Source organism: Babylonia areolata, unplaced genomic scaffold (genome assembly GCF_041734735.1).
Source record: "Babylonia areolata isolate BAREFJ2019XMU unplaced genomic scaffold, ASM4173473v1 tig00055237, whole genome shotgun sequence".
Taxonomy (NCBI): domain Eukaryota; kingdom Metazoa; phylum Mollusca; class Gastropoda; order Neogastropoda; family Buccinidae; genus Babylonia; species Babylonia areolata.
The window spans coordinates 2501-7500 of NW_027468526.1; the positions used below are offsets into that span (position 1 = coordinate 2501).

At 49.8% G+C, this 5000-nt stretch overlaps 1 non-coding gene across 1 annotated transcript in view; it reads left to right on the forward strand.

The window, feature by feature from the left end:
- Window positions 1-4699: 4699 nt before the first annotated feature.
- The window catches only part of LOC143279304 (small subunit ribosomal RNA), a 1827-nt gene continuing 1526 nt past the window's right edge, over window positions 4700-5000 (forward strand). The window contains exon 1 of the ribosomal RNA XR_013054848.1: window positions 4700-5000. This exon is cut by the window's right edge and continues 1526 nt beyond it. This is a non-coding gene — a ribosomal RNA (small subunit ribosomal RNA).

The window sequence follows — 5000 nt, forward strand, 5'->3', positions numbered from 1 at the left end:
AGAAAGACGTAGTCGTCAACGTCTGGTCCGTCAATGGCGAAGGGCGTTTTCTCTCAACTTTGGCATGCTCGCTGAGGAAAAGGCAGGTAAAGGTTGTGGATAAAAGTCCGAAGAACCTCGCTACAATTGCCAAAATCTTTCCGCTGCCATTCAAAAATGGACTACTCTCCACACCTCCTCCCGTCCATGCCAAACGGCGTTTTTCTCTAACTTTGGCATGCTCGGAGAGAAAAAAAAGGCAGGGTAAAGGTTGTGGATAAAAAAGTAAAAAATTGCCAAAATACTTTCTGGGCCCTCAAAAAAAGGCCTACTCCTCAACGCCTGCTCCCGTCATGCCAACCGCGTTTTCTATCAACTTTGGCATGCTCGGAGAGAGGAAAAAAGGAAAAAAGAAAAAAGGTCCAGTAAAGGTTGTGGATAAAAGTAACCGGCTTTGGAGAATTGCCTGAATCCTTCCGGCGCTGTGAAAAAAAAAGACCAAAAAAAAGACCTGGTCGTCAACGCCTGCTCCTGTCCATGCCAAACGGCGTTTTCCTCTCAACTTTGGCATGCTCGCTGAGGAAAAGGCAGGTAAAGGTTGTGGATAAAAAGTAAACGCGCTGTGGAGAATTGCCCAAATCGTTCAGGCGCCGGAAAAAAAAAAGACGTAGTCGTCAACGTCTGGTCCCGTCAATGGCGAAGGGCGTTTTCTCTCAACTTTGGCATGCTCGCTGAGGAAAAGGCAGGTAAAGGTTGTGGATAAAAGTCCGAAGAACCTCGCTACAATTGCCAAAATCTTTCCGCTGCCATTCAAAAATGGACTACTCCTCCACACCTCCTCCCGTCCATGCCAAACGGCGTTTTCTCTCAACTTTGGCATGCTCGGAGAGAAAAAAAGGCAGGTAAAGGTTTGTGGATAAAAAAGTAAAAAATTGCCAAATACTTTCTGGGCCCTCAAAAAAAGGCCTACTCCTCAACGCCTGCTCCCGTCCATGCCGAACCGCGTTTTCTATCAACTTTGGCATGCTCGAGAGAGAAAAAAGGAAAAAAAGAAAAAAAAGGTCCAGTAAAGGTTGTGGATAAAAGTAACCGGCTTTGGAGAATTGCCTGAATCCTTCCGGCGCTGTGAAAAAAAAAGACCAAAAAAAAGACCTGGTCGTCAACGCCTGCTCCTGTCCATGCCAAACGGCGTTTTCCTCTCAACTTTGGCATGCTCGCTGAGGAAAAGGCAGGTAAAGGTTGTGGATAAAAAGTAAACGCGCTGTGGAGAATTGCCCAAATCGTTCAGGCGCCGTGAAAAAAAGAAAGACGTAGTCGTCAACGTCTGGTCCCGTCAATGGCGAAGGGCGTTTTCTCTCAACTTTGGCATGCTCGCTGAGGAAAAGGCAGGTAAAGGTTGTGGATAAAAGTCCGAAGAACCTCGCTACAATTGCCAAAATCTTTCCGCTGCCATTCAAAAATGGACTACTCCTCCACACCTCCTCCCGTCCATGCCAAACGGCGTTTTCTCTCAACTTTGGCATGCTCGAGAGAAAAAAAGGCAGGTAAAGGTTGTGGATAAAAAAGTAAAAAATTGCCAAAATACTTTCTGGGCCCTCAAAAAAAGGCCTACTCCTCAACGCCTGCTCCCGTCCATGCCGAACCGCGTTTTCTATCAACTTTGGCATGCTCGGAGAGAGAAAAAAGGAAAAAAAGAAAAAAAAGGTCCAGTAAAGGTTGTGGATAAAAGTAACCGGCTTTGGAGAATTGCCTGAATCCTTCCGGCGCTGTGAAAAAAAAAGACCAAAAAAAAGACCTGGTCGTCAACGCCTGCTCCTGTCCATGCCAAACGGCGTTTTCCTCTCAACTTTGGCATGCTCGCTGAGGAAAAGGCAGGTAAAGGTTGTGGATAAAAAGTAAACGCGCTGTGGAGAATTGCCCAAATCGTTCAGGCGCCGTGAAAAAAAGAAAGACGTAGTCGTCAACGTCTGGTCCCGTCAATGGCGAAGGGCGTTTTCTCTCAACTTTGGCATGCTCGCTGAGGAAAAGGCAGGTAAAGGTTGTGGATAAAAGTCCGAAGAACCTCGCTACAATTGCCAAAATCTTTCCGCTGCCATTCAAAAATGGACTACTCCTCCACACCTCCTCCCGTCCATGCCAAACGGCGTTTTTCTCTCAACTTTGGCATGCTCGGAGAGAAAAAAAGGCAGGTAAAGGTTGTGGATAAAAAAGTAAAAAATTGCCAAAATACTTTCTGGGCCCTCAAAAAAAGGCCTACTCCTCAACGCCTGCTCCCGTCCATGCCGAACCGCGTTTTCTATCAACTTTGGCATGCTCGGAGAGAGAAAAAAGGAAAAAAAGAAAAAAAAGGTCCAGTAAAGGTTGTGGATAAAAGTAACCGGCTTTGGAGAATTGCCTGAATCCTTCCGGCGCTGTGAAAAAAAAAGACCAAAAAAAAGACCTGGTCGTCAACGCCTGCTCCTGTCCATGCCAAACGGCGTTTTCCTCTCAACTTTGGCATGCTCGCTGAGGAAAAGGCAGGTAAAGGTTGTGGATAAAAAGTAAACGCGCTGTGGAGAATTGCCCAAATCGTTCAGGCGCCGTGAAAAAAAGAAAGACGTAGTCGTCAACGTCTGGTCCCGTCAATGGCGAAGGGCGTTTTCTCTCAACTTTGGCATGCTCGCTGAGGAAAAGGCAGGTAAAGGTTGTGGATAAAAGTCCGAAGAACCTCGCTACAATTGCCAAAATCTTTCCGCTGCCATTCAAAAATGGACTACTCCTCCACACCTCCTCCCGTCCATGCCAAACGGCGTTTTCTCTCAACTTTGGCATGCTCGGAGAGAAAAAAAGGCAGGTAAAGGTTGTGGATAAAAAAGTAAAAAATTGCCAAAATACTTTCTGGGCCCTCAAAAAAAGGCCTACTCCTCAACGCCTGCTCCCGTCCATGCCGAACCGCGTTTTCTATCAACTTTGGCATGCTCGGAGAGAGAAAAAAGGAAAAAAAGAAAAAAAAGGTCCAGTAAAGGTTGTGGATAAAAGTAACCGGCTTTGGAGAATTGCCTGAATCCTTCCGGCGCTGTGAAAAAAAAAGACCAAAAAAAAGACCTGGTCGTCAACGCCTGCTCCTGTCCATGCCAAACGGCGTTTTCCTCTCAACTTTGGCATGCTCGCTGAGGAAAAGGCAGGTAAAGGTTGTGGATAAAAAGTAAACGCGCTGTGGAGAATTGCCCAAATCGTTCAGGCGCCGTGAAAAAAAGAAAGACGTAGTCGTCAACGTCTGGTCCCGTCAATGGCGAAGGGCGTTTTCTCTCAACTTTGGCATGCTCGCTGAGGAAAAGCAGGTAAAGGTTGTGGATAAAAGTCCGAAGAACCTCGCTACAATTGCCAAAATCTTTCCGCTGCCATTCAAAAATGGACTACTCCTCCACACCTCCTCCCGTCCATGCCAAACGGCGTTTTCTCTCAACTTTGGCATGCTCGGAGAGAAAAAAAGGCAGGTAAAGGTTGTGGATAAAAAAGTCAAAAATTGCCAAAATACTTTCTGGCCCTCAAAAAAAGGCCTACTCCTCAACGCCTGCTCCCGTCCATGCCGAACCGCGTTTTCTATCAACTTTGGCATGCTCGGAGAGAGAAAAAAGGAAAAAAAGAAAAAAAAGGCAGGTAAAGGTTGTGGATAAAAAAGTAAAAAATTGCCAAAATACTTTCTGGGCCCTCAAAAAAAGGCCTACTCCTCAACGCCTGCTCCCGTCCATGCCGAACCGCGTTTTCTATCAACTTTGGCATGCTCGGAGAGAGAAAAAAGGAAAAAAGAAAAAAAGGCAGGTAAAGGTTGTGGATAAAACTCCAAAACCTCGCTACAATTGCCAAAATACTTTCTGGGCCCTCAAAAAAAGGCCTACTCCTCAACGCCTGGTCCCCAGGCACGTGCTGGGGGCCTCAACTCAGGCTCTGCCCAATGTGGATCAAGGTCCACCTTCGCAGCGCCTTATGCGACACCCTGGTTGTGGGGGACGCGGCGTGGCGTGGCGGATCGCTCCGGTCGGCGCACAGCCGGCAACGGTCGACCCGTCCGCCTGGCTTTACTGCCCCCGCGCTTCTGTCTTTTGCACTGGCAAGCTAGCGACCGCTCGGCGTGCGAGGCCCGAGTCGGGGGACGGGAGTCTCGGGAGCCCACCAGCTCCCCGCAGGCTACCCGCCCGGCTGCCGAGCTTCCCGCCTGCGCGTCCAAGTGTGAACGCGCACGGCCGCCTCGCCGGGCTTCCTTTGCCGGGGCTCGGCTTGTCGGCCGGCGTCTCACGGTCCGTAGAAGGTTCGGTGCGTTCGCTGACGACGGGTCGAGAGAAGCGTTTTCTCTCCTCCCTCACTGACGGTCGTTGGTGCTCCCCAGCCCCTTCGGCGTCCCAAAGCGTAACGCCTGCTTCATCTCGTCAAGGGCGCGCCCGTCTCTAACCGGGCGTCGTCCGGCACGTGGAAACGGGCGGAGACGGTGTCGAGGAGGAAGAAAGGGTGGGGTCCGGTCCGGTCCGGTCTGGTCTCCTCCTCCTCCTTCTTCTTCTTGGCGCGCCTCCCGCCGAGACCGATGGATTCGTTGCACTCTCAGGCCCTGAATCTGTTGTCCGGTGGTTTCAGTTGATAGTGCTGCCGCGGACCGCCCACGGAAAGAGCTCAGCCCTCGTTTCTGTGAGCAGCGGTCCCAACTGGCGCTGCAACCGTCTCCCGGGGCACGCAGAATACGGGTTGCATTCTGGTTGATCCTGCCAGTAGTCATATGCTTGTCTCAAAGATTAAGCCATGCATGTCTAAGTTCACACCCTCGTACGGTGAAACCGCGAATGGCTCATTAAATCAGTCGAGGTTCCTTAGATGATCCAAATTTACTTGGATAACTGTGGTAATTCTAGAGCTAATACATGCCGACCAGCTCCGACCCCTCGGGAAAGAGCGCTTTTATTAGTTCAAAGCCAGTCGGGTTCTGCCCGTCCTTTGGTGACTCTGGATAACTTTGTGCCGATCGCATGGCCTCGAGCCGGCGACGCATCTTT